General features: G+C 43.8%; 1 protein-coding gene across 3 annotated transcripts in view; it reads left to right on the forward strand.

Moving 5' to 3' along the window:
• Nucleotides 1–18,109, forward strand: part of ME3 (malic enzyme 3) — a 194,969-nt gene that overhangs the window by 70,340 nt on the left and 106,520 nt on the right. Inside the window, exon 1 of one of the 3 annotated variants that reach the window (XM_036028709.1) lies at nucleotides 15,503–15,510. The exons of the other annotated variants lie outside the window; for them this stretch is intronic. The gene's annotated coding sequence lies outside the window, so the exon portion shown is untranslated. Of the gene's footprint in view, nucleotides 1–15,502; nucleotides 15,511–18,109 lie in introns of those variants that run through there. 3 annotated transcript variants of the gene reach the window in all.

An 18,109-nucleotide genomic window follows, 5' to 3' on the forward strand; every position in this document is an offset into this window, starting at 1 on the left:
ACTGCTGCTAGCTGCTGCTACAGGAATAAAGGGGAAGCTTTGCTGCTAGGCGCCTCCACCCACGCCTCCCAGCTCAGCGTTATCCCCAGCAGAGCTGAGGGCACAGAGCAGGGAGGCCCTGGGAGGTGAGGGAGGGCAGGGGAGGAATCTCTCTGCAGTGCTCAGGGCTTGCAGCTGCTGCCCCACAAAAAGCAGGGCCAGCCCTGCAGCCCGATTCTTTTGTCCTAGACCACTGGGGAAAGCCTTTGTGCCCAGAGATCTTTAAATAACATTGTCACTCATGAGCAAACCCAAGCTTTCTTTCACCAGAAATGAATTGAGCCCATTACTGGAGGAAGAGCCCTCTCCCACCCTTCGTATTTTCATGGATGGAGGGCCCGTGGAGAGGGCCAGGCCCCCACACCCAGCAGCCACATTCCCAGCCCTCATTTGAGGCTGCCATTTTTGCCTCCACACAGACAGACTCTGGGACAATGCCTCACCCTGTAGTTTGGGGTGTTTCTGCACTTTCTGCACTACTGAACCAAAGGTTTTGAGTTTGAGATATGTGACTTGATGTGGTCATTTTCTACTGGGTCTTCTTTGACTTAGGAGCCTGGAGAAGACATGAATTTGGTCCCTCCATGGTTTCCTCAGTGCCCTATTTGTGCTTGTGCCGCCCAGAGAGCCCTGACAATTTCTGAAAGAAGTAATTAGTACATACTAGCAAACAGTCCTTGTTATATCACTTTGAAAGAAGTTCAGAAAGGCAGGGAACTAATGAATGCGTATTAAGGGTGCATTCTGAACCGTGCACCAGGCTTGGTGCCTGGCTCCCCAGATTACTATGCTGGCAATTATTGTGAGATCATTTGTATAATTCTCTCTCCTGCTTGCAGGCTCCAGAAAGGCAAGGACTGTACCTCTTTTGTGCACTGCCATAGTCCAACTGTTAGCGCAATGCCTGGCATGTAGCAGCGCACACAATAAATATGCTGCATGTGTACACGAATGGTCTTACATGATCTGTTGGCCTTGCGGAATTGGTAGTTAACCCATTTTATAGATTCATAAATTGAGCTTCTGAGAAGTTGAGTAACTTACCTAAGATCACACAGCCTGTCATTAACTGAGACATTGTTAACCCAGGGCTTTCCAACTGAATGATTTTTTATACTTGATTTTGAAGGCACTCCTTTTTTAAAAAAAATAATAAAACAGAAAGGAGAAGGAATCTTTCCAATGCTCTAAGAATAACTCTTGTTCTGCCTTCTTTCTAGGTGAGAGAGACAGGTTCATCTCTCATAATTACAATTTTACATCTTACAATGCTTGCTAACACAAATGGTGAATAGTGGCCTTTTCCACTGTCTTTTTGGGGGTATGATTCTGGTTACAAGAATAAAAACATTTGGGGAAAAGGAAGAAGGTATAGACTGAGTAGTCATGGGGGGCTTTATTGCAGGGCTAAGATTTGAGTTAGACCTTGTGGATGGGTAGCATTTCCCCAGAGGATTGAGGCAGAACTCTGCAGGGACAGTGTGAGCCACAGCATGGAGAGGGCAGTGTGGACAGAGACCCACTTTTCTAGAACAGAGACTATCAGGGACCATGCCTTGGCCCCACTTAAAACCCTACTGGTGCTCCCTAAGCCACAAGGCCCCTCATCTGGTCCCTGAAGCCCTCCATGACCTGGGTCCACCTGCCGTGTGCCGGTGTAAGCCCCTGGCCTCTCACCCACCACTGCTCTGCCCAGCAGCCCCACTGAAGCTTCACTGGCCTTTGGTTGCATGTTCCCAAGGCCTCTGCCTCTCTGTGCTACAGATCCTTCTAGCTGGCAGCCTTTGCCCATCAGCAGAAATTCTATGTAATGTCAGCTTAGACGTGACCTCCTTTGCAAAACCTGCCCCGCCACCTCCTTTGTAACCCCAAGCAGTTAGCCCCTTTCTTCACATTCACAACTCCTCCTTTACTTACATCTGTTTCTCTGTCAAATTTTCATGTATGTTCACCCTTGCCCCCAACCCAGCCATCCATTCTCACCCATATCCCACTTGGATTTCAGGAACAATGACCTTCCCTTATATTTTCAATCCCTTCTAGGACAGTCTCTCCAGCTCCACCTACTAACTCAATCCTACGTTACCATAAGTTGACTGCTTCTTCTAAACCTCTTATGTTTCTGTTTAAATTTCTGAGCCCTCCAAGTCAGGATATAGGTAGGTACCCTTTTATTCTGCAAGGCCACTTTTAGAACTCTCCCATCCTCTATTTTTAAATAAACTTTATGGCAACAAAATCTGCTTCTCTGCTCCTTTTCTAAGAGTTGTGCTATTTAGAGATACTGACCTTTTCTCCTTTTCATCACTGTCATTTAGCACCTTTCATTCTCTGAGGACTTGGGCACCAGCTCACAGACGTCCTCCACCCGAGTCCCGCCATCCTCTTGGATGACTTCAGCATCAATGAGCCTGGCTCTTCCAACATCCCGGCCTCTCCCCACTGGAATACTTTTCCTCTGCATTCCCCCTCAGCTACTCCTGGGGTCACATCCTGGGCCCTGGCATTGTGTGAAATTCCTTTCTGTGACTCACAGAAATCATAGAATCATAGAAATCAGTGATTCTAACACACTTTGACCAGGCACGCTGTTTGGTCAGCTATGTCCATCCATTCACCTACTCCAATCCAGTTTGGATTCCACGGTCCATCATTTCTACTCTTCCTTTCAGTAACCTCAACTTTTTGCTCCTGTGTCTTTTTATTGCATTCCTTTGAGATCGTTAACCCTGAATAAACCCAGTGTTGGCTCTCTCCATTCCTGTGGCAGGCTGCCAAGACACGTGGAGGAAAACATGCATGCAAGAGAAAAAAGTTCATAATCCTTTATGATCACCAACTTCACCTGAAGCCCATATCAATGCCCAGAAACCTGTGTTTCTGTGACCACCTTGCTCTCACACTCCCCACAACCTCCCTTTCAAACTTCTCTGCCCTGAGTCTCTGACCCTCACTCCCAGCAGATAACTTCCCCATCGAGCCTGTGAACACACAGCGCCTCCATGTGTTCACTGCTTCTTCCCTCCTGTGACAGCTGCGGAGGGCAAGGATGCCTCCTCCTTCTGTAGCCCATCCCCCACCCCCACCCCCACCCCCACCCGGGCCTCTGGCTCCCATTCTCTCCCTTCCTGAGGAATCTGTTGTATATTAGCATCAAAACATGCTCAAGTCTTTCTACCTTAAACCACTCCCCTTTTGTAGCCAAACTTCTTGGGAGAGTTGTATGCATTTGCTATTGATATTGTCCAACCTCTTGCTCTCTCTTCAAACCACTCTGGTCTAACTGTAGCAGACTGGCAGCAACCCTCCACTTGCTGAACCCAGTGGACAGTTTTCAGGCCTCAGATTGCTTGACCTTTCAGAGAAATTCAGCAGTGTTGATGACTCCTTCCTCCCTGAAACATCACACTCCTTGGGCATCTTGTAACAACCCATCTTCTGGTTCTCCTTCCCTTTCTCAGCTGCCGCTTCTCATTCTCCACTGTCTTGTCCTCCTTTATCTAGCCTTTAAAGGCTGGAGTTTCTCAAAGCTCAGGCCTAAACTCTTTCCCCACTCTAAATTTTCTCCATAGAGCTTCGGCTATTACGTTTTCACTCACAATTTTCAAATTCATTCTCTAGCCCCCTCTCTAAGACCCACACTTACAGATATTCAACTGCCTACTGACATCTTCAGAGGGATGTCTGAAAGGTTATCAGACTCACTGTGTGTAAAGCACAATTTGAGATGCAGTCCTCATTCCATCCCCTCCCCACAAAAATTCTGGTCTTCATTGTTTAGTGTCCCATCTCAGTGATGCTACCAGTCAACCATTTAGTTATGATGACAGTGATCCTTGACCCTCCCCCTCTCTCATTAAGTCCCCAAATCTCGTATGTCACCAGGTCCTGTGCATCGTATCTCCTCCATATACCTCTTGTCCTTCCACCCATCTCCACCTTCCCTCTGCCATCCTAGCCCAAGCTGCCAGTATGTTTTGAGTACAAAATAAAGTACGTATTGCAGGGAACTCCTAATGTATCGGCACATTCTTACTACCCTTCAAAAATTCCTCTCACTGTAGTCAAACCGAACTTTTGGGGAAAAGAAAAAAACACAACCAAGTGAATTACATCCTTACTGTCTAAAACCTTTCAGGGGGTTCCCATTGCCATGAGGCTGAAAACCTAAGTCCTTACAAAGTCACCCATGTGCAGCCCAGTCTTGATCCTACCTGTGCTCTTTCCCCTTCCCACGCTATAAACATGCCATTTCTTCTCCACCTAACGTTTCTCAGCTCAACTCCACCCTGGCACTTGGCCTAATTAACTCTATTTATCTTTCCTATCTTATCTTGAATGTCACTTCCTTGAGAAGGCTCTCCTAACCACCTTCCCCTCACCCCCTCCTTAGGAAACTACATCAGGACTCCCAGTTCATTCCACACTCTCATAGCATCCTCTGCTTTGTAACATTTCTTTATCATGAAATAATTACTTGGGTAATTATTTAATAATTGTCTTTCCTACTGGAACGTGAACTTTTTTTCACAGCTGTATCCCCACTCCCTAGCATATTGCCTTGCACAAAGGTAAGTGCTCAACAAATTTTTGTCAAATGAGTAACATTACCTTGTTTTATAATTTTGTAAGGAAAATAATTTTGTAGAATTTCTTATAGAATCTGTATTCATCTCTTCAATTGGAGTATGAGAGCTAGGCTTTCTCATCTCTCTTTCATTTGCACCTAGAATTGTGCATCTCACGCACTACCGCTAGTTGAATGAATGAACATAAATGAATGCTAGATTGAGAAGTTAGGGTGGGGCAGATGGTGGACATTTCAAAAGAGACAGCAGTGAGAAAAGCATTCTTAGATCCTTATTTCCAGCCTTGGGTTACCTGGTTTGCATTAACTTTCAGTCATAAAAATGTTTCAGAAATTTGTTCCCTATAAAAAGCCAATCTCTGATCTTGACTTCTAATCAAGGTTTAACTACCCCTAAAGCCCAGCTACTTAACTTGAAGCTTCTATTCTCCCACCTTTCCCTTTACTACCAAAAATAACAGAGAAATCTCTTTATTTTGGTCTCAGTGGAGACTACTCAGCTTGTCTTCTCCATAGGCGTGGCAGCTAACTTTCTCTGTCATACACTTACCCAGTGCCAGGACTCTCATCAAGGGTCTCCACCAGGGACAGCGAGAGATCTCTCACTGATGCTGATTAGTACCATCGTTGTGCTTTGGCAGGATGAACTCATAATTTGGGGCAGTAACATGAATAAATAATTATATTCAATATAATATTTTATAATATATATAATATATTATATATTTTATAATATATTTAATATAATATTAAAGTTTTTCTTTCATATCATTGCTGCTCATTGAAAGAGATATTTCTTGCTCTGATTGGTATGGATCAGTGGGTTGGGCATCATCCTGCAGACCGAAAGGTCACCGGTTCCATTCCCAGTCAGGGCACATGCCTGGGTGGTGGGCTGGGTTTCTGGCTGGCAGTGTGTGAGAAGCAACACACGAGAGGCAACCGATCAATGTTTCTTCAGACATTGATGTTTCTTTCCCTCACGTTCTCCCTTCCTTCACCTCTCTCTAAAAATAAATAAATGAATAAAAGCTTTAAAAAAAGAAATAAACCTTTACTAATAAGTCAACATCCACCCATTCCCCTCCTTAGGAAATTCTGCTAATTGAATTTCTATTGAGACATTTCCCAAAGAAAAGATACTCATCTTCAATCATGAATTTGTGTGTTATGGATTAGAGTTTCAGCAAAACTTTTATCTCTCCCATGATGCAGTTTCTCCTAATCACCAGGAGTGCCTCTGAAAAGCTCTGGCTCTGCTATGACCAACATTTACAGGTAGAGGCCTAGAACTTGAATTTTAAGCCAGAGATCTAGGTGCTCCTGATGTGCACTAGATTTTGAGAATCAGGGTACTTAACTGTAAGTTTAAGTCCATGACCTTTTCATCTTGGTGCACTGGACAAACTAGCAGACAGGCATAGAAGGGCATTCTCAGCAGAGGAACCAGCACGTGCACTTTCAGAGGCACTAAAACACCTGCTTCTGCTGGAAATGGAAAGGAGTTTGCTCTGCCGAAGGCTCCCTGGGGAGGCTGGCAGGAGATGAAGCCAAAAATGACGCACAGCTTATGAAAAGCCTTGCAGGCTTTGAGGATGTTTTACGTTAGGAAGTGAAATGATCAAATTTGGTTTTTGGATAATGTCAGTCTCCCAGAACTTCTGAAAGGTGTGTCCCAGAACCAAGACAATGAGAGTGTGGGGAGGGAGTGGTTAATACTAGTGTTCAGCTATTGCAGAACCTTTAGTTTATTAGCAGACCAGGGCTGATTTGGTATTGAAGAGAACAGAACAATGCGGATGAAGGAAATGGATAACAGGGGGAGCAATTAGGATTATTCAGCTGTTAAAAAATCAACTGGACTTAGCAATGACTGCATGTTTCAGTTGAGTTGTAAGGAATCCAGGACCTTATTAAGTTTCTACTGGACTAAAGCATGGCACCATTGTCAAGTAGAGAATGTAGGAGGGAGGTTTGGCAGGGAGATGAGTTTGGTTTGGGGCATGTGTGTTTTGATAGGCCTATGCGACATGTAGGTGGGGGATGCCCAGGGAGCAGATATACATATGCATCTGGGATTAAAATGATTCTGGGGACATACAAAACATTGCTTTTGCTTGCCACCAACTCATCACCCCAACTGCTTTATTGACTATAACAACAGCTGACGTTTTGCTAGTGAGTCCTTACTAAGCACCGGATACCCTGTTGCACATAACACACATTACGAAGTGGGTACTGTTGTCATCCCGTTTTACAGAGAGGAACCTGAAACTGAGAAGTTGGGTGATGTACCCAGAGTCAGAGCAGGGATCCAAGCTGGTAGTCTGACCCTATCACTCATAATTGTTATCCTATGTTGCAAGTGTTTCTCAAAACATTTGAACCACAACCTGCAGTTAAAGTTACACTTTACATCATAAGACACTACACCCAAATACACATTACACATGGGCACACACTCATACAGGCCATTGAGCAACAGTTTAGCAAAATGGTACTTACCCTTACTAATGTGATGCCGACTGATATTTCTTACTCAAGTCTATCTTATTTTTTAAATGTTGGTCTCTCCCTATTAAATTGATGCCACAGCCAGACTTTAACTGGGTTTGACAAACACTTCTGTGTTTTATTCTCCTGGTGAGAATATTTCATTTCTGTTCCCAGCCCTCGTCATTTCCCCAGCTTTGGGGAGAGAACACTGGATGTTGCTGCATGCTTTTCCCTTTTTCTTCTAGAGAAGATATTAAAGGTAAGAGGCTGGGGTAAAGTAAGATAAAGCCAGCCAGGAAATACTCCCTTCAGTGGACTGATCATATCTTATCTTTAATGTGGCTGACAGAGATGACTGGAGAGTGTTCAAAATCACAACAAAGAAAGCACTGCGAAACAGTGTGTGCAAAATAGCGGTTCCGGGTGTGGACTTCAGCCCCGTGCAGACCTGGGTTCATGCTTCAGCTCTACAACTTGTTAACTATATAATCATGGGCTGATACCTGACTTCAGATGGATGTTGTGGAAGGATAAAATTAAAATAGTACACTGGTTCATTCGCACCTACCACAAGCCTGCTCCTTAGTAGGCACTAGAGAAATAGTATTAATATCTTTATTAATTAAGGTAATAAAATATAGACTAATCTCCAAATTGACTGTTCAACTGCAAAGTAAAAGTTTTCAGACTATTCAATAATGACCCAATCTATCAGCCAATGATATATTTAGTTAATCAACATGAATTGCGAGTAAGCTGTTAGTAGGTCATTTAAAGGAAACTTTAAATATTGACTTTGTCAAAGGATATTGGCTTAGAAGAGCCTAGTAGCTGAATGTCACTAAATACAGCCTTAGGCATGGAGTCATTTATTTTGAGACATGTGAAGAGAGGTCACCGTGCAGGTCTCTGTGAATGTCAACATCACTTCCTTCAGGGAAGACACAATTGGAATTAGAGCAGCCAGGCCACATGTGCAGGAATTCCAGTGACCGTTCAGAAAATTATCAACAGAAAAGAGCTATTTGACTAAGTACATCTAGTTCTGACATGTATAAATCACAGAGCTAATCATGTTTATGAAATGAGAACATTTTTAGGAGACTCCCAAATTCATTAAGTGCCAGAATTAGATTTTATCTCAGGAAGGAATAAAGAAACAATTTAATGTTGATTATATAAACTAAGCACTTACAAAGAGAGAAGCTCCCATGGTTTGGCGTTCTACATTTTCCTTTCTTTTTTAATATACCGGTAAGTCAAACTTAAAAATGGAAATGCCATTCAAAAAGCATTCCTAGTACTTGGACTTTCAGTCCAGTCCCCTTTGAGTTTCTCTCATTAGTTTTAGATTTGTATTAGGTCTTCACTGACAGTTAAAATTTGGGGGGCGCTTACCTCCAAGTTCCAAGTAAATGGTGTCCCAACCATGAGTACCAAGGAAGATGAATAGAATGGATTGAGGATGGAGGTTAGAGAAGGAAGAATAAATAGAATGAGAAATTCTATGGACACTCTAGGCAGCTGCGTGTCTCAGGAGTATGAGGTTCATAAATCCTTGCGTTCTCCACTGTACCTCCATCTGGTAAGGACCTGGCCCAGCTATGCTCATTAAGTGCCCCAGATGTGCCAGCCACTATCTGGGCACACCACACAAGGGGTTTCAGTTATCACGGCAACCTTTTAAAATTGGTATTACTATCTTCATGCCATGGATGGGGAAACTGAGGATCAGAGAAGTTAAGGAAGTTGTCCAGGACCACACAACTGATGAGGGCAGAGTCACAATTTGAATCCAGGGCCAGCAACTTCAAAGCCTGATCTCCCTCCTCGGTGGCTTCTCATGGGGCAACTCTGTACCACATACCAGAACTCCAGCAAAAACACCACTGGTGTTATTTTGCTGAGCACCCCAGCCTGCAAGGCACTCAACTAGCATACATAATTCCAAAAGATAAAGGAATGGAAAGGACACTGGTTTGAATGAGAATATCACTGGACCAATAACTTCATGGAGGCAGGGGCCATATGCATTTGGTCTCTCAGTATATGTCCAGTGGTTAGTACACGGCTGGTTCTCAAAACATACTTATTAAATGAGTGATTATGTAAATAAACTAATGAACCAACAATTTGAACTGGAATTCCAGGTTTGAGTCCCATTTCTGCAACTTGCTAGGGCCTTGATTTTAGACAGACTATTAAATTCTCCCAGCCTGAGCATTACTGTCTACAAAGCAGCCACGACACTTTCACAGCCTCCTTCATAGGGCAGTGATTCCTAAACTTTGCTGTATCTTGTAATCAATTATGGACCTTTAAAACTCATCCAGGCTTCCATCCCCAGATGACTGGCATTTATTTATTCACTCCCTATGTGGTTCTAACAACTAGCAAAGTTTGGGAACAACTGTCATGAGGGTATTCTTTTCGTTTGGAGGGAACTGTCAAAAAAAAGAATAAAACTGCTTTGTAAAATGTAAAAAAAGCAGTAAAGTATAAATGGTTGTCATAAAATAAGCCCAAAGTGACTCTGAAGCTAGAACTCCTGTTTCCTGATGTCATGACAGAGGAGGAGACTGGTTATTCTTTTCTCCCATGTGCACATTGGTCATTCTGTCTCCAGGTCAAAATGACCTCCTTCCTGGTTCACCTGATCAGGTGGCAGAACTGAGGTCAAGGCCCAGGAGAAGGAGGATTTGGTTAACATCAGGGCTGGGACAGGTTGACAGTGATCTCCTGGACAATTGCCCTGTGGAATGAACGTGTCCTTAGTTAGTCTCCCAGCCAGTTCTGGCACCCCCACCCACTGATCTGCACGCACCAGGCATGCGTGTACAATTCCTATTCAGAGACCTTCCCAAATGTGTCTGTTTGTTTTATTCCTCATGGTCATAGTTCACTTTTTGACCCAATCCTCCCAGGCTGAGCCCATCAAAGACCTGTTGTGTTGTTGGAGGAAGGAAGAGGTACTCCCTTGTCCTCAGCAGCTCCCCTGCCCATCACCTTCCTCCGTCATTACCCTATTGAGGTTCAGCTGAATAGAAGGCCTTCACAGTGCCAAGAACAATATTATTTAATTTTTAAATAATAGTCTCTTGGGAAGAGAGGGTCATGAAGAATTCAAACCACCACAGGGAATTTTGCCAAGAGAATGACTCATCAGTCTTCCAACTATCCACCTCTGTTCTCTTGTTCGGTTGGGACAAAATCCTAGAGTTGCCAAGTATTTCAGGAAAAGATTCCTTCATTTCTCCTCCATGTTGGTCCTTACCCAGCAAATTGAAATAGTCATTATTCTCACATGGTTTCAAGTAGCACGCACTAGCCACATGCCCTCAGTATGTCATGGACCCATCTGAGTCTCTATTTCCTCTTCTATAAACAGGGACACCAGCCCTGTCTAGGATCAAATGACAGAAAACATATGAGACCATTTTAGAAACAATAAAGCAGTAAAAATAGGCAAGATGTACTAAGCAAAAGGGGCACGCAGTTCATTTAGACATAGTCCCTGCCCCCAAGGAACATGTTATCTTGAAGGGAAAAGAGACTAAAGGGAATCAATACTATAAAGTACAATTGCTAAATTGCACATAGTCCTTAACCTAGAGGGATAGAAGAGTGAGATAACATTTTTCTATACCTTTGATTTTACAACGAGATCTCAGTGTCCAGTCTTATTTGATTGACAACCACTAGGTGAAGGTGGCAGACTCAGAGAGGTGAAGTAACTTCCCCAGAACCACACAGCCTGAAAGTGGATGAACCAATGTATGTAGAGCTTCGTCTTCCAGTTTCCTTCTTGCTCCCCCATACTAGCGGTGTGAGTGCAGCACCTCCGTGTCCTGATCATCATCTCCTGAGAGGAAAATTGAACTGTGTCTCTCACTAGAACAAGAGTGTCTGTGTGCAACATAGCTGGAAAGATCAGAGACAACCTCTGTATTTTGTAGCCCACAGCACCAAAGCCCAGTCTTTGACCCCAAATCTGGTTTAGGGTTGGTTCTGGACAGTAATGGGCACGTGTCATCTACTGCCCTCTCGGGAATTTATGATGTGTTTCTGGATCTGTAATTTTGCACCTGATCACCAAAGTATGTCTGGAAGGAAGGTCGTTCTCAGGTCTGTGTCTGCTAAGACTTGTGTGTTCAAGGCCCCCATTTATCCATTGCAGGAGTGTGCTCAGGGACCCTTATAAACCTGAGGTTCGGTGAGAGAACAGCAGCCACAGTAATCCCACTTCCTGTCTCCAACCAAAGTCCACGTCACCCTAATTTATAAAAATCCCAGACTCATGAAGTGCTGTGCAAAAGGAGCAGGAAATGCCTTCCGGTCCCCTAACAGCTAATCAGCTTTAACTGTGCAGTTTTGGAGCTGATTGCTCCCAGCTCTGTCCCAGCTATGACTACTCTCAGTTGTTGCAGCTGATTGATGGAGAGAGCTGTTTACAGCATTACCAGTCGGCTCAGAGCATGACGTAATGATGGTGGAACAGAAAACCTTTACTTACGTGTGTGTCTGTTAATCCTTCCAGTAATGATGCTAGTCAGAGGAAGCACGGCTACATGGCTACGTGGCTACATGTTATGGACCATGTGTATAATTGCAGAGGTAAAAGCACACCTGTTTGCAGGTGGGCTGACAGATCTGGCACTAATACAGAGGATCACTCAGCAGTGACTAAACCATTAAGGTAATCAGCTCTATTTGGAGAAGCAGAATAACTTTATCTCTAATCAAATAAAAGCCAACTCAGTCAGCAACCTGTTTAATATGTTAATTCTCAAGAACAATTGATTAGCTCAGAGGAAAGAGTATGCATTTTGGAAGCATATGAACCTGGGTTCTACTGCTTCTTCCATCACCTTGCTGTGACCTTGGGCACATGTCTTAACCCTCTGTCCATAAAAGGGGATAATAATCATAGGACGATTAACTCAGGGTTGCTGTGAGGATTAGCGATGGCAGGTATAATGTGCCTGTCTCAGTGCCTGGCCCAGCCCAAGGGGTGCTCATTAAGAGGTAATGTTGCCATTATTATTGATGTTAATATTATTGTGTTACAACCCTGTGTAGCAGCTTCAAAGTGTCTGATATCCACTCCCCCAAGTTTACCACCTAGTAATGAATGCTCAAGAAATCAAACAGAAAATACATCTCGTGCTAAATTTTATGACACTATGGGATGGGGTGTCTCGGAGGAGGGGCTTTGACTGTGGACTGGAAGATGGTGGGGGGAAGTGCTCAGAGCACGGTGGTGGGGGTACTGATGTGAGTCCCAGCATGGCAGCCAGAAGAGTGTGTTTGGGGCGTGTGGAGAATGCACAGGGCTGCAGAGGCAGGAGCCTGCACAGCCACAGACCAGCAGTTACACTTGATGCGGTGATATCACTTCACCCTGTTCCTCTGACCCCTGCTCCCACACCAGCTCCTGACCACCCTTCAGGGCTTATCTCCAACATCTGCTAGAGAGCTCTCTCGTGCCTCCTTGCCCAGGATCACAACATAATAGTAATGAGGAGAACAGCTGATGTTCGCTGAGTACTTCCCATGTGCCAGTACCTGTGCTGAGCATTTCACATGCATCATTTCTTTTCATCCCACAACATGTGAAATGGGCAGCACTCCATTTTGTAGGTTGGAGAAGTGGCTTGTCTAAAGCAGAGGCCCAGGATCACCTTTATGTGTTAATCCACATATCTTGTCCAGTAGACTCATGAAGGTGGTAACCAGCACCTATTTCATTTAGGGACCTTCCAGTGCCTAATATAGTAGGCCTGGGACACAGTAGGAACTCATAAATACTTGTGAATGAATGAAAAGATATTGTCATGCGTGCCACAGGGCTGCGGATCCAGAGGCACCAGGCAGATCATCAAGTGGGATTGGGAGACTTCCCCTCAGCAAAGCTTAGTCATAAGGAACAGGGCGCTAGGAAACCTAGGTCTCTGAACAGCGGGCATCTGGGACAGGAGCTCAGCCTGGTGGACTTCCTGCCTCTGAGCCCTGCCACTTGGTGGTGGGATCTGTTCAGATATCTTCTCTCTAATGTCAGTAAGATTTGTGGTGAGAACTTGAGCAATGCTCAGCCTGCCGGTAGAGTTCAGTGGCTGGATGAGATGGTCACCCAGAGAAGGCAATGAAATAGGTTAAGTCAGGGGTGAGAGTTGAAAGATTAACAGTAGTACAGCATTGAAACAATTGAAACAGTCCCAGCCTTTCATGCAGGAGGAGGGTCTTGTGGCCACCCACTTTGCCAGACATTAACCCATTAGGTCAGGGGTGTCAAACTCATTTGCACGGCAGGGGGTGGGGGGGCCATCAGCCTCATGGCTGCCTTCAAAGGGACAAATGGAATTTTAGGACTGTATAAATGTAACTACTCCTTAACTAGGGGCAAGGAGTTTGGCGCTGCCACCAGGTAGAAACAAGGTACTGGACTGGACAAAACAAGGTGGAGGATTTGGCCCAAGGGCCTGGTTTTTGCCACCTGTGCATTAGGTGTTGGGTCTCTGGGGGAAGCCGGAGCTGGCTGAGAGGGACGTTTGGCTGGGGGAGTGGTCAGAGCAATGGTTCTGTAACAATTAAAACATTTCCAAAAGAGTAACAGCTGGTAGGTCCCTACTGGTGTGCTGTGAATACCACTAGGGTATGAGGTTGAAGTTTAACTAAGAGAATTAGCCATTTTTCAAAAGCCACTTGTCCTGCTTTGTGATCTTTGTTAAAACTGGATAATATATGAGCCTGTTTTTATTGTGTTTGTTTTAGATTCCACATATAAGTGAAACCATATTGTCTTTCTCTGCCTGACTTGTTTCACTTAGTATAATATCCTCCAGATCCATCCATGTTGTTGCAAACAGCAAGATTTCATTCTTTCGTTAGTTGTGTAATATTCCATTGTATATGTGTACCACATCTTCATTCATCTTTCAATGGACACCTAGGTTGCTCCCATATTTTGGCTATTGTAAGTATTGCTGCAATAAAAATAAGGGATGCATATATCTATTTGAATTAGTGTTTTCCAGAAGGAAAGGGGAATATAATCAATAATATTGTGATACATTTATGTGGTGACAGATGATTAACTAGAATTAGTGTGGTGATTAAATTGTAAGGTACAATATAAAAATGTTGAATAGTGATTCAACTACATTGTACACTTGAAACTAATGTGACCATCATAAGATTGTCTGACCAACTATACATAAATAAAAAATAAATTTAAAAAGTTAAAAATAAAGAAGTAGATAATATAATCCATAACCATTTAACCAGGCCCACAGAAACTAATTTCTCAATGTGGTGAGACTGAGTTAGGACCCCACTCTCAATTCCTGCATGTTGCATGGGCCCTCCTTTCACTTCAGGACTCTGGTATACCTGTGGGAATTAGGACTTTCTGACATACAGACCAAGAACCAGAGTGTCAATGAGCAAAGTTTTTTTCTTTTGTAATGTACGTTCTAACACTTTCCCCTTACACCCTACTGAACCTTCCTGTGCAGTTTTGTGGGCCATGGTTCAGCTACAGGGCCCACACTGCTGGTTTATAAACATGTAAATCCGAAGTAGCCTTAACATTAGCTTCAGGATGCAAAGCAGATGCTAGTATTGCAGTATTTTTTTCATCCCTGAAATTACCAGTTGCTAAATGCTCATACTTTTTCCTCAAATACAAAAGAAGTTGGTGGCAGTAGGCCAAGAGAAACGCTTAGCATTGTAGAGAGAAGTGGACTGCTATTAAAAGCCACAGTAGTTGTGAACAAAGATGATGTCATTATTAAATTCCTGGGCCTCCCTGGGAGCTCCAGGGCCAAGGGGACAGGTCACAGTCTTCACCAAGACAGTAAACAGTGACAGTCGCCTGCCTAATGGTGTCCGGTGACAGTGCCCCATGTCCAGGGAGAGCTGGTTTCCTGCCACAGGATCAGAGACACGGTTTGTTGCACCGTGTTTCCAACCTGGTGTTCCAGGCAGGGGACTTAAGAACTGGTGACTTTGGGCTTTGACGAAGAAAAAGGCCAGACCTTTATGCGTGCAGAGCACTTTGAGAAGTCTCTGTGAGTCAGACTTTCAAACAGAGTGGAGCCCATCTTCCAAGGACAGAGCTTTCTCACAGTTCCAGCAGTCCTTCTACGAAGAGGAACCATTCTTCAGATTTCCTTAAGCTGAGTCATCATTATTGTTTTACAAAACACAAGAGGAGCCTAGTATTCATAGTGTTAGAGACCCCCCAAGTTACAAAACAAAAGGGAAATTGGGAGTAGTCAAGGTACATAACTTTTATTCACTTTTTTCCCCTCCGTCTCTCTTTTTTCCCACTCCTCCCTCACCATCCCCTGTCCCAACTCACACCTTCTGAGGCCCATCTCACCAAGGTCCTGGCAGGGTACACACCACGGTCGCAGGAATGCAGCCTGTGATCAAATCCTGGTTCTGCCACTTACCTCCAGGAAAAAGAATTGATCACGCCAAATCTACTTGTTGATTATTAAATAACTAGCATCCTGATTTAAGAAACAATAAAATATGGGGAATAGCTTTGCAATTTCAGGAGCATTACCTAAGCTCCCTCGCTTAGCCTTTTCATCTGTAAGATGGAATATGTAAAATCTCCCACAGTGTGGGTGTAAGGAAGGTCGAGTACAATTGGATACTTATCCGACCCCCTTCCATAGAGCCGACCACAGCAACGGCCCTACGGTGGGGATGAGCAATATGTGGACTTGCTCTCCTTGTCATTATGTAACTCCCTGTAGAAGAGCTTGTAATTGGAGATTAGATAGTTTTCAGCTGGTGGAACAATGCGGTGGCATGCCCTCATGCTCCCTCCCCTCTCAAGCTTCCCCCTCCCAAGGATTCTGCGGGAAGGTAGCTTCCCATCAGCACAATGTAGGCCTCCCTTCTTACCTTCTAGGAGAACCTCAGATTACTTGGGGCTCATTAATCAGAGTTCCCTCAAGTGTCATCAACCTTGAACACAGTGGAGGTCATATTAACAGTGCTCATTTAGTTAGTTAGTTGATTGGTTGGTTGGTTAAAAACTGTTCTCAGCCCCCTACACAGTCCCCCCACAAGGACTACGGTCCCTTCCTTGTTCATTTCCACACCCATGGAGCCACTCAGGGGCTTACCACACCACCTCTGTCACCAGGGCCCTTCGTGAGAAAGAGGAGGGAGCTGAGGCAGTGCCAGACCACCCCTCAGTTCTGCAGAGCCAGCCTGAGTTCTACACAGAAAAGGATTCTTTTCACCATGGGTTGCCCCTTATTATTTTGGGATAACTGTGGGGCAGCTTGTGTCCCCACGTCTCACAGCATCCCTTATGAGGACAGTTCCTGCAGCTGCTGCCAGCAGACACTGTCTCCATGGGACTTACCCGGGCCGGGAAGCAGATTCCACGACATCCTATTTATTCCCCATCTCTCCTGCCAGTGCCCAAACCAGAAAATGCTGTTCTGTGAAAGACACTGGGGAGGGAAGAATGAGACAAGCCACATACTCAGAGAAACATTTGCCCAGCACACGTCTGATACAGGACTTGTATTGAAAACACGCAGAGGATTCTTTCAAGACAGTTTTATTGAGCTATAATTCACATGCCACACAATTCACCCATGTAAACTGTATAATTCAGTGGTTTTGAGTGCTAAATACATTATTACATTTTTTAGGTTGTAGTAAAGTACATATAATAAAATTTTTCATTTTAACCATTTTAAGTATATCATTAAGTGGCATTAAGCCTGTTCAGTGTTGTGTAGCCATCACCACCATCCATGTCCAAAATTTTTTCATCATCCCAAGCAGGAACCCTGTTGCCATTAAGCAATAACTTGCCAATCCTCCCACCCCCAGACTTCAGTAATCTCTAACCTACTCTCTGTCTCTATGAATTTGCCTATTCTAGTTATTTTATATAAGTTGAGTCATACAATATTTGTCCTTTCATATCTGGTTTATTTCATTACCATAACTTTTCAGAATTTATATATTAGGACTTCATTCCTTTTTGATGTTTGAATAAATTTTCATTGTACAGCCCTGGCTGGTGTGGCTCAGTGGATTGAGTGCCCACCTATGAGTCAAAGTGTTGCTGGTTTGATTCCTAGTCAGGGCACATGCCTGGGTTGTGGGCCAGGTCCTCAGTAGGGGGCGCATGAGAGGCAACCACACATTGATGTTTCTCTCCCTCTCTTTCTCCCTCCCTTCCACTCCGTCTAAACATAATAAATAAAATCTTTAAAAATTTTTTTCGTTGTACATATATGTTTTCTTTATCCAGTCATATGTGGGTGGACACCTGAGTTGATTCCACCTTTTGGCTGTTGTGAATAATGTTGCAATGAACAGTGACATCCAAGTGTCTGTTCAAGTGCTTGCTTTCAGTTCCCTGGGGTGTATCCCTAGGAGTAGGATTGCTGGGGTCATATGGTAAGTCTCTATTTAGCTTTTTGAGGAACCACTATAATGTTTTTACATGGAGGCTGTAACACTTTACATCCCTACTATCAATGTACCAGGGCTTCAATTCCTCCACATCATCACCAACACTTATGATTTGCGGGGGTTTTTTCTCAATTACAGCCATCCTAGTAGGTGTGAAATGGTATCTCAATGTAACTTTGATTTGCATTTCACAAATGACTAATGACACTGAGTGCTTTTTCATGTGCTAGCGGCCATTTGTGCATCTTCTTTGGAGAAGTGTTTATTTGAGTCGATGCCTGTTTGTAACTGGGTTGTTTCTCTTGCGTTGAGTTGTAGCAATTATTTATAGTTTCTGGATACTAAACCCTTGCCAAATATATGATTTCCAAATATTTTCTCCTTTTCTGTATGCTTTTTCACTTTCTTGATAGTGTCCTTTTATGCACAAAAGTTTTCAGATAAAATAGATCTATCTAATTTTTCCTGTGTACAGTAGCTGGTTCTTTTGGTGTCACATCTAAGAATGCTTTGCCAAATCCAAGGTCT

This window comes from Phyllostomus discolor, chromosome 6 (assembly GCF_004126475.2).
Source record: "Phyllostomus discolor isolate MPI-MPIP mPhyDis1 chromosome 6, mPhyDis1.pri.v3, whole genome shotgun sequence".
Lineage (NCBI taxonomy): Eukaryota > Metazoa > Chordata > Mammalia > Chiroptera > Phyllostomidae > Phyllostomus > Phyllostomus discolor.